General features: G+C 39.6%; 1 non-coding gene across 1 annotated transcript; it reads left to right on the forward strand.

Annotated features, from left to right (window-relative positions):
- Positions 1–11,324: 11,324 nt before the first annotated feature.
- Positions 11,325–11,431, forward strand: LOC128284705 (small nucleolar RNA R71). Its single transcript, XR_008275128.1, has one exon. It is a non-coding gene; the product is annotated as a small nucleolar RNA R71 (small nucleolar RNA).
- Positions 11,432–12,313: the final 882 nt, after the last annotated feature.

Here is a 12,313-nt window from a genome sequence, read left to right on the forward strand (position 1 = left end):
CTTGGTGAGTCTATCAACCACAATCCACACGGCATCTTTCTTCCTCGAGGTTATTGGAAAACCCGTGACAAAGTCCATAGTAATCCGGTCCCACTTCCACTCAGAGACCATGATAGGCTGAAGTAAACCCGAAGGTACTTGGTGTTTAGCCTTCACTTGCTAAATAACTAGACACTTAGAAACGAACTCAGAAATGTCTCCTTTCATCCCCGACCACCAGTACATTTTCTTCAAGTCGTTATACATCTTTACACTACCCGGATGGATAGATAAGCAACCACTATGCGCCTCTCATAAAATCTTCTAAATAAGCTCATTATCCTTGGGTACACAAAGTCTGTCTTGGAATATCAAGCATCTGTAGGTTCTAATCTGAAAATTTGATTCAATACCTAACTCAAACTAAGTTCTCTTGGCTTGCAATTCACTATCATTTTTTTGGGCTTCGTAAATCTCTTGCAGGAACAACGGCCTAGCTCTCAAATCCACCAGAATCGAACCATCATCAGTTACAGACAACTAAGCATTCATAGCCCTCAACGCGAATAATGATTTCTTACTCAAAGCATCTACGACCACGTTTGCCTTTCCCGATGGTAGTAGATAACTAACTCATAATCCTTTATCAACTCTAGCCACCTTCATTGGCATAGATTCAACTCCTTCTGAGTCATCAAATACTTTAGACTTTCATGGTCGGTGATACCCGACATCTCTCACCATACAAATGGTGCCTCGAAATTTTCAACGCGAACACTATAGCTGCTAGCTCCAAATCATGGGTCGGGTAATTTCTCTCGTGTGGCTTTAGATGTCCTGAGGCATAGGCTATTACCTTGCCTTCTTGTATGAGCACGCACCTTAACCCATTCAAGGATGCATCACTATACACCACAAACTCTTTTTGCGGTTTCGGTTGCACTAAAACTGGAGCTTCGGTCAATAAAGCCTTTAGTTTCTCAAAACTTTGTTGGCACTTATCCGTCCATTCGAACTTGACATCCTTTTGTAACAACCATGTCATTAGAGTAGCTATCATAGAGAATCCATTCACAAATCTTCTGTAGTACCCAGCAAAACCTAAAAAGCCAATAATGGTCGAGATCTTACTTGGGTCAACTCTGATTCCATCTTTTGACACGATGTGTCCTAGGAATCCAACTTCTTTAAGCCAAAATTCACTCTTACCGAACTTGGCATATAACTGCTTATTTCTCAAGGTTTGTAAAACCGTTCTCAGATGCTCCGCGTGCTCACTCTCATCACGTGACTAAATCAGTATGTCGTCGATAAAGACCACTACGAACTTATCCTAATATGGCCAGAAAATGCGGTTCATCAAATCCATAAACACTGTAGGGGCATTTGTTAAACCGAAGGGCATAACAAGAAACTCATAATGCCCATACCTCGTCCTAAATGCGATTTTCGGTACATCTTGTTCCTTAACCCTTAGCTGGTAGTAGCCAGACCTTAAGTCAATCTTAGAAAACATGGTAGCTCCCTTCAACTGATCAAACAAATAATCTATCCTTGGCAAGGGATACTTTTCTTCACAGTCACCTTGTTGAGCTGCCTGTAGTCTATACATAACCTCATCGATCCTTCTTTCTTCTTTACAAAAAGTACCAAAGCTCCTTATGGGGAAAAACTCGGTCTCGCAAAACCCTTGTCAGTTAGCTCTTGTAGTTGAAATTTCAACTTCTTCAACTCTGTAGGAGCCATCCTAGACGAAGAAATCGAGATGGTTGCCATACTGAGGACTAACTCGATTCCAAATTCAACTTCCCTCATAGGAGGCAATCCAGGCAATTCCTTCAAAAATATGTCCATGAACTCACATACCACTAGCACTGACTCGATCTTCAATTCAGATGCTTTAGTATTCAATACACCTTTTTCTTAAATATCTCTCTACCGTCATAGATGATATCACTTTAGGCAATCCACCCAATTTACCTGGTTCAACCCGAAGAACATTTCCGTCTTTATATTTCAGCTTAATTACTTTTCGTCCACAATCCACTACAACCCCATGAAAAGTCAACCAATCCATCCCAAGGATTACATCAAATTCATTAAACGGCAATAACATCCAGTTAGCCTGGAAACGATGACCTCTAATTGTCAAAGGGCAATTTCTACGTATTTTGTCAACTAACACATGCTTGCCTAATGGATTTGACACCTATAATACAAATTCTGTAGAATCAATTGGCATTTTCATACTGGGCACTAATTTCATGCAGACATAAGAATGGGTAGACCCCGGATCAATTAAAGCAAAAAAACAAAATCGTGGATAGAAAAGGTACCTGTGATTACATCGGGAGACTCTGCCTCTCCACGGGTACGTATGGCATAAGTCCTTGCAGGCGCACGGCCCTCAGACCTCACAGCTGAATCTCTAGGGGCACCTCTACTGGTAGCCCCACTTCCCTGGTTCTTTTGTGGTCTACCCCTCGAGGGAGCACTACTCGCCCTCATCTTTGGATTTTTCTCTTTCTCATCTAATTTAGGGAAATCTCGAATGAAGTGGTCTAGTGATCCACATTTGAAGCAACCTCTTTCATTCTCTCTACATTCGTCGAAATAGCGTCTACCACATTGCGAACACTCCAGCCTATTTGGCCGAGCACTACCGACACTCGCGATAGAAGTGGTCTGAGCTTTAGAAGCCATGTTCTACTTGTTCTTGCTCTTATTCGAGAACCCCACTGATGCATTGGATCGGGTAGGAAACTCTCTGATCTCTTAGATGAGGTCTGCTGTAACTTCCTGATTTGTCTTTTCCTTGAGTCTCGAGACTCAATATAACCTTTTCTCTTCTCTTTGGCCAATTCCTTGGCCTTACATGCTCTCTCCACGAGCACCACCAATTCCCTCAATTCTAAGATGCCAACTAACAATCGAATGTCTTCATTCAATCCGTCCTCAAATTTATTGCACATGATGGATTTGGTAGACACGCACTCCTTAGCGCATTTGCTGAGCCTCACGGACTCACGTTCATACTCTGTTACTGTCCTACGGCCTTGCTTCAGCTCTAAAAACTCTTTTCTTTTTGGTCCATAAACGTCTGACTAATGTACTTCTTCCGGAACTCCTCTTGGAAGAACTCCCATGTAATCCTTTCCCTTGGTACAACCGGCACAAGGGTGTTCCACCATTGATAGGCTGAGTCTCATAGGAGTGACAATGCACACTTCACGCACTCCTCAGGCATGCACGATAACTCATCAAATGCCCTAATGGTATTTTCTAACCAAAATTATTGAAATAGGGCACACGCTCGTATGGAAGGGCAACATGCCCGTGTGGTCATTATAACATGGCCGTGCTGATGGCCCGTGTGACACACACGGTCTAAGCATCTAGGGACATGCCCATGTCTCATACCTGTGTGAATTTAATTCCAAATTTGAACCTACAGGGGTTTTCACACGGCCTGATACATGTCCGTGTCCATGGCCAGTGTCCCTCACTCGTCCATGACACGCCCATGTCTAAAAACCTTGACATTCTGTTTCTGACTTCAACATCCAATAAAGGACACATGGCCAAGGCACACACCCGTGGCCAGGGGCCGTGTCCTCTACATGGCTGAGACACACGGCCGTGTCTCTGGCCGTGTGTTTACTACCATGCATATTGACTTGAGTTTTTTTTTGTGTAGGGGACACACGGCCGGACAACATGCCCATGGGGCTGGTTGTGTGTTAATGTATGTGATAAGTTTTATATTTATGATTGGTCATACTTGAAAAATAACTATTATCATGATGAAGGCAAGCGCACCCATCGAATAGTAGTATAGCTTATAACAAGATTGAAATGTCGAACCCATAGGAACTAAAAGTACTAGTATTAACTCTCTTTTTATTATCTAGCCTAAAAATAAAGGGGTTTGTTCTATCTAAATTAATTAACTAAACTAAGAATACACAGGAAGAAAATTGGGGAAATACTTTTGGGAAAAAAACTGATTGATTTGGACAATACCCAAGGGAAAAATCCATATAGACTTCACTTTTTATTTGAATCTGAATTAGACGATTTATTTATTTGACTTGTTCCATACAAATCCCTGATTTATATTATTATCTCTCTCAAGACTAACAATGTCTAACCTTAGGTTGATTAATTGAAATGTCTTTCTAATTAAAACCCTTAGTGTCGCATTAACTCAATCTATGGATTCCCTTATTAGGTTTGACCCTAATCCGATAGATTTATGTCGCCCTATGTCTAGGGGTGCAATCAACTCCGCTTAATTATGCTAGATCTACTCTTAGAAAGGGACTTTTGCTCCTCTGAATAAGAACATCAATACTTGAATCAATATCCTGGAATATTAAAGCAAGACTTAAAAACACATAATTAAGATCAAATTAAATATTTATCATATAATTCAGAAAATAATAACAGGATCCGTCTTAGGTTTCATTCCCCTTAGGTATTTAGAGGATTTAGTTCATTAGTGTAAAAGGAAATATCTCAGAAGAATAATAACAAAACATAAAGAAAACCCAAAAACCCCTGAACGAAATTGAAGGCAGATATTTAGTTTTGAAGGAGAATCGGGCTTCTAAGATGGATCAATCGGGTTTCTTCGAGTAATTCCTTACCTCTTACTCCGTGTGTCCCTTCTAGGTACCTCATGGGTGTTTATATAGGCTTTAGAATGCCTAAGAATACTTCAAAGTGCCTTTTTCCGATTATAATTAGACTTGGGCTCGACAAAGACACGCCCGTGTGACACGCCCGTGTGCAAGTGCTTCAAATCATGTTAGAGTCTGTTGAATTGCCACGGGCGTGTGGTCTACCCGTGTAAGAAGGTCCAGGCCATGTTAAAGTCTACCGAAATTACACGGGCATGTGGTCTACCCGTGTATGGTAGTTCAGGTCGTGTCGATTTCTCCTGTTGGCCCATTTTCTCTGGTTTTGGCCCGATTCTCGCTCTTTTTACTCTCTATTGCTCACCTAAGTATAAAACATGAAATTAAAGGATTAGGAGCATCAAATTCCACAAATCCGATGATAATTCTTCCAAAAATATGCTAAGCATGAGATAACAATATGTATAAATTACGGTTTATCAAATACCCCTACACTTAAGTGTTTGCTTGTCCTCAAGCAAATTCCTGAATTCACAATTAAGAATTCATTTTTCTCAACTTATAATTCTCATTAATAGTATCTCAAAATAACCCATATGTAATCATACATTGAAAATTCAACTCGAAGAACATCAAAGTTTCAAACATTCTAAGTTGAGCATTTTATCACGAAAGCATAGGTGTCTCCCGTTATCTAAGTAATCATCTTTGATTCAAAATATCACAAAGTTTCACATCCTCACTAAAGATTCACTCAAATCACTCGAGGTGTTTAAGGATAAGAAATTTAGAACTCAACAATCAATATGAAAAGTTATTACCATAGGCTTGCGTGAAAATCAAATCTCGACTACTATATATTGAGATGATACATCAATCAAAAGGTCTTTAGAGGGTTGTAACGTGGCTTTGGTTAGGGAGTGTGGTCACAAGCTAAAAAAGAAGGTTAGAATCGAGATTGAGTTGAAACATTACCTGACTAGAAAAATACTAAAATTGACAATTTACATTCCTAATTGAGCTTTTCTTTATGGATAACATCGTTTTAATCTAAGCATTACATAATTTCATAATAATTTTTTTTTATAAGATCAAATCAAATATTTTAGAACTTTGCTAAAAATAAAACATAGCTAAGCAATTTAGTCAAATTGAATCTTGACAAAAATAGGGATCAAATTAATTGAGGGGATTTCAACAATAATGGGTAATGGGTTAATATTGAAGGCAAATCAATGAATGGCTTGTTAGGCTCAAGGGGGTTCACTAAGGGTTAATTGTAAAGGTAGGCTTTTATGGAGTGAATGGGTTAAACCTAAGTGCCTTTATCATCTCTACATATCAAATCAAAGGTGTGGTTTTGACATGCATAATCAAGAAAGTTCTAGAATAACAATTTGATATTAACGCACTCATAGCAATAATAAAAGTGAGCATGATAGAAATAATAGATTCTCTAAAGGCTCAAGATCTCACAAAAAATCATGGCTTTTTGATGTTAAACCTGTGAATTTCAATTCAAGATAATACCTAAACTTGGGGAAACAACCTAAATTTTTTTTGGATTCTCAAATATCAACTTATCATGCTTGATTCTCTAATTCCTTAAAGTTTAAACAATCAATGCATAAATGCCTATGTTTTAATTCAAGACATATCAATAAAAATCATAAATTAATCAAAATTCATTCTAATAGTGATATGAGTGAGTAACATGAGAATAAGATAATATTCAGGGATTTTTATGATAATGATATAAATAACCCGCACACTTAAGATGTACATTGTCCTCAATGTACAAAGATAGATTTACTAAAAATTATAGATATAAGATCATAAGATAGGGAGAGAAGTGAAACTTCCTGAATGTTAAATGGAATCCTTGAATTGGATTCATGGAGAGTAGTCAGCTAAGTCAAGTGTAAGATTGGAGGAGGATACTCTAGTGGTGGTAGAGGTTCGTTAGTCCACAAGTCCTATGCCAAAAGAATATTATATTTGGTGGTAGCTATGGTCGTGGTCAGCAGGACATGGCAGTCATGGAGAACCTTTTCCAGTGGAGTTGCAAATTCTTAAGTAATAGTGAGCTTTGGAGCTCTTCATAACTATGATAGAATCATTAACTCTTTAGGAAATATAAAGTTGTATAATTACTCGTAAAGAAATGGCTGAAAATATAAATTACTTAATATAAATTATAAAACCTAAAGATGAAGTAAAAATGGTCTTAAAAATAAAAAAGTAATTTAAAAAGGTAAATAAAGATAAAAATAAACAGATAAAAATAAAAAACAAAGTAAAGTCTTTAAAAGTCCTCATCGCCGGATGGTTCGCGAGGTGGGGGTGGCGATGAGATGTGAAGGTGCTGACAAATCTGATGTAATGTTGCATCAATGTGATCGAAGTGCTAAAAACATTGCTACTCAAATCGACTGAGGCACTCAGAGATGTCAGAGAGTGAAATAGCCGCAAGAACTGAACAATGAATAGGTGGTGGCTGAGATGGTGGATCCTCGTGGGTGGTGGGACATCATTAGTAATGTCCTTTGGGTCCTCCTGCTCGGTTGATTGGACGAGGCGGTACTAAAGAGGATCAAATCCATGTCATTTCTTGATCATCCTCATATGGAGCATACTCGAGATGCCCTATGAGGACATCTGACCGATGAGGGTGAGGGAGGATGTTTGCACCGCCGTGTTGAGGAGACCGAAGTACCGCGCCAGGTGAGTCGCATAAGGGTTAATGGAAATGACTCCCTTCCTATGCTGTTCTATCTGATAACGAATGGAGAGGGCGATGAAATAGGCGAGGTCAAATACATACCCATGCGCCATGGTCCATAAAAAGTATGCGTCGTTAGTGTTGACGACGCCGGTGCTCTCTCGCCGTCCTGTCAGGATGTGGGCTAGGATGGCGTGTAGGTATCTTAGGGATGGGGTGAGAGTTAATGCCTTGGAATGACTAGGGTCATAGGTGGCCGAAGCAGGAACGAGGGCCCTCCAGTAGTTTGAAAGAGAGTAGTGGATGTGGTGATGGAGGCTGGCGAAGTCGTCGTCGTCCATGAACTCCTCTGTGTATAGTCCTAACGTGGCTCCAAACTCAGGCACACTCAACTGGTGAACTAAACCACCGAGACGGAACTGGACCATTCCAAGATCATCAAACTCTATCATAACAACTTAAAGGTAGAAGGTCAAGTAGAGTTCGAGTGTGAGCTCAAGGTACGTCACCTCGATGATGTCGAAGAAGAGCCCCCACGGGTCGGTAGTTAGGAGGGTTCGGACAGCGTCAGCGAGTTAGATCTACTCGAGTGCAGCCTAATCAATGCAACGGAACTCGTAGTATCTGAAATAGTTCCTCCTGAGGTCCCAGGGGAAACTGTAAGAATGGGTGCCGGATTTTGGTGGTAGGACTCGAGGAGGATGCTGCTCCTTTACACTTCTTCGATGCGGGGACGACAGTCTTCTTGCCTCGTAGATTTGACATGATATACCTGCAAGAAAAACTACTATTATATCCTAATGAATAGAAAAGACAACATATACTAACAAATTTGACAAGAAATTAACGATGAATTAAACTAACAAATTCAACCAAAAACTACTAACACTAACAAGACTCAACCAAAAGCAGTCAAACTTGATGGCAGAGATGTTATAGAAAATGGCATAGTGATAGCATGACTAGATTCAACACGAAAAAGATTAAAGTAGTTAATAATGGTAAGAAAATAGTATAAAATACGTGAAATAAATCCTAAGAATGAGGATGATATGGTAAGTAGTTAGTAGCATAATGTAAATAATAGGGGCAAAATTAAGATTATCATGATAGTAAGCATAAAAAGAAAGGAAAAGAGATGAGAAAACCGTTAGTGAAGGTCCGGTGGCCGGAGAAGCGACGACGTGATTGTGGGGTATGGTTGGGGTCGGCCACAGGCGTGGGTATTGAGGCCGTGTGATTCTTGCAAGGGTGAGAAGAGGGAAAAGGGGAAAGAGAGGGGAGAAAATGGCAGAAGAGTGGAGAGTTTAGGGGTAGTCAGTCGGTGGGAGGGGAGAGATTTCAACAGCTAGGTTTAGGGTTTTAGGGAAGGGGATGATGAATAGTAGGGGGTTTATATAGATATTTCAGCCCGTGTGTTTTGTGATTTTTAAATTTCGGCGCATCAGAAATTCAGCCCACGCCTGTGTTCTTTAGGCGTGGTGGTGCACACGACCGTGTCGCACGGTCGTGTCCTGCTTCGTTCGCTTCTCCCATGCTCGTGTATATATCTGGACACCTATGTTATTTTGACAGTATCGACCACGGCTGGTGGGCACGGGCGTGTCGCACGCCCGTGTTAATTTGGCAGTTTCGACCAAGGCTTATAGACACGGGCATGTTACACGCCCGTGTTGTTTTGGCAGGATTGCCCACGGCCATGTTGTACGGCCGTGGCAATGTATCGAATCCCGTGTTGGGGAAAAAATTTGCTCTATTTTCACACGGCTGTATCGCATGGCCGTGTCGCCTCCCGTGGTATGAGCACGGGCTAAGGCATGCTTGTGTGCCTGGCCGTGTGGATGTGGAAAACCTATGTTCAAGGACTTAGTTTGTGATTTAGATGTTAAAAACTAAAATTTTAAAGAAATCAACACTGTTAGTGTTCGGGTTGCCTTTCAAGAAGCGCTTATTTATAGTCTAAGCTCAACTTACCTCAATTTTGCGTGATTACGGTGGATTGAGGAGTTGAAACTCCTTACTTTTGCTATCAATTTTATCAAAATAAGGTTTGAGTCGAGTATTATTTACCTTAAAATTTTCGAATACAGTATGTGTTACCTCGATTGTACCATGTGGGAAGATGTTCATTACCATAAAGGGAGTCGCTTTGTCTGTTTTGTGCTCTAAAGTAGCAATTCGGGGGTTATTTTCATCTAACAATACTTTGTCCCCAACTTTAATTTGCTTTTTTTCATCCCTATGTTCATTGTGGTGTCATTTCGATTTGTCGTATGCTTTTGGTTTCTCCTTGACAAGCGTTCGCCATTCATCTAGTTCATCAACCTGAAGTCTTCGTTCTTCATAGATTGGTCCTTTGTTGTTATTTGAACACGGATCATGAATGCTTTTCGAACGTGTTTCCTGCACAGAAGGTTGCACCACTTGATTAGTATTAGTAGTATGATTTACACAACCACCCTCAATATTCGATGTGTTATTCAAATTACGAGCTTGAAGAGTGATTGTTTCATCACCCACACGAAGTGTGAGTTCACCTGTACCAACATCAATAATGGTTCTAGCAGTTTCTATAAAGGGTCGTCCTAAAATCAAATGTATGTTACTATCCTCTTCCATATCTAGAACAAAAAAAGTGTACTGGGTATATAAATTTATCGATTTTAACAATGACATATTCAATAATACCCCTAGGAAATCTAATGGTTTTATCAGACAATTGAATGCTCATCCTAGTTTGTTTGGATTTCCCAAGACCTAGCTGTTTAAACATTTTATAAGGCATAACATTAATTCTTGCCCCTAAATCAGCCAATGCATTATTCACGTTCAAACTACCAATTAAACAAGGAATCGTAAAACTCCCTGGATCTTTCAACTTTTTGGGTAGCTTATTCTATAGAACGGCTGAGCAAACTGCGTTCAACTCTACATGCGACGCCTCATCCAACTTTCGTTTATTTGCTAAATGCTCCTTTAAGAATTTAATTGCGTTTGGCATCTGCAAAAAAGCTTCAATAAACGGTAAGTTAATATGTAATTTCTTCAATAGTTTAAGGAATTTACCAAATTGTTTGTCCGTGTGGTCTTTCCTTGTCGCATTGGGGTATGGCACATGAGGTTTGTACTCTTTACTTACCGGTTTCCACTCACTGTGGTCCACCTCATCCTTACCTTTACTTACCACAATTCTTTGCCTCGATTCTGGTTCAGGTTCAAGTAACCCTTCTTTTTCTCGAATGATAATCGTATTGAGTTGTTCCCTTGGGTTAGATTCAGTGTTACTTGGCAAGCTACCTTGTGGTCGTTCAGAAATCAATTTGGCACATTGGCCTATCTGAGTTTCGAGCCCTTGGATCAATGCTTGTTTATTCGTAAGTGCTATTTCGGTATTTTGAAAATGAGTCTCTAACACCAAGATAAATTTTGTTAGCATCTCCTCAAGGTTCGGCTTCTTTTCCTACTAGTAAGGTGGTTGTTGAAAACCTGAGGGAAGTTATGGCCTTTGATTTCCTTGACCACCCCATGAGAAATTGGGATGGTTCCTCCAACTTGTATTATAAATGTTACTATATGGGTTATTTTGAGGTCTAGAATTATTATTACCCATATATTGAACTTGTTCCTCCTCGATGCTAGGGTCGAAGGATTGATATTCTATGTGTGCTCCTCCTCCATTTCAATGACACCTCATTACGGGATGTACCTGAGTAGAACCACATAGACTGTCAATCTTTTTATTTAAAAGTTCTACCTGGTTAGACAGCATAGTAACCGCATCGAGGTTGAAAACACCGGCTACTTTTGTCAGCTTTGTTCTCATGACTTGCCACTGATAGTTATTCAGTGACATCTCTTCAATAAATTCGTAAGCATCTTCAGGAGTGTTGTTATTCAGAGTTCCACCGGTGGCTGCGTCGATAAGTTGCCTTGTTGAGGGGTTTACATCGTTGTAAAAAGTCTGAACCTATAGCCATAGAGGTAACCCATGGTGAGGGCACCTTCTCAGTAAATCCTTGTATCTCTTCCATGCATCATAGAGTGTTTTTAGATCCATCTGCACAAAAGAAGAGATATCATTCCTCAACTTAGCCATTTTAGTCGGCGGAAAATATTTAAGTACGAATTTTTCGGTCATTTGTTCCCAAGTAGTGACTGACCCTCGTTGTAACGAGTTCAACCACTGTTTAGCCTTATTCCTCAATGAAAGGGAAACAACCGAAGGCAAATGGCATCGTCAGAAATGCCATTGATCTTAAAGGTGTCGCAGAATTCTAGAAAATTTGCCAAATGAGTGTTTGGATCCTCGTCCTGCAAACCATCAAACTAAACAAACTGTTGTATCATTTGAATTGTGTTAGGTTTCAGTTAAAAATTATTTGCAGCAATAGCAGGTCTAACTATACTCGATTCGGCTCCTATTAAAGTAGGTTTAGCGTAATCATACATAGTACGAGGAGCAGGATTCTGATTTATTGGATTTGCAGCAACCACGAGAGGAAGCTGATTATTCTGATTCTCATCCATCTCCTCAGTTGTATTATGGATTTCTTCTAGTCATAAACTATAAAAACCTGCCAGAAGGAAAAAGAAAATTTAGTAACAAAAATCAAAATAAAATTTAAATTGCAATAGAATAAATGGCTAAAGTAATAAAAATTAAGTGTTCCTAATATCTTAGTTCCCCGGCAACGGCGCCAAAAACTTGATGTGAGTGATAAATTTTATATTTGGTGCTACTTGAAAACTAACTATTATCACGATGAAGGCAAACACACCTAGCGAACAATAGTATAGCTTATAGCAAGACCAGAATGTCGAACCCACAAGAACTAAAAGTACTAGTATTAACTCTCTTTCTATTATCTAGCCTAAAAATAAAGGGGTTTGTTCTATCTAAATTAATTAACTAAACTAAGAATGCACAGGAAGAAAATTAGGGAAATACTTTTGGGAAAAAAACTGATTGATT

This window comes from Gossypium arboreum, chromosome 11, assembly GCF_025698485.1.
Source record: "Gossypium arboreum isolate Shixiya-1 chromosome 11, ASM2569848v2, whole genome shotgun sequence".
Taxonomy (NCBI): domain Eukaryota; kingdom Viridiplantae; phylum Streptophyta; class Magnoliopsida; order Malvales; family Malvaceae; genus Gossypium; species Gossypium arboreum.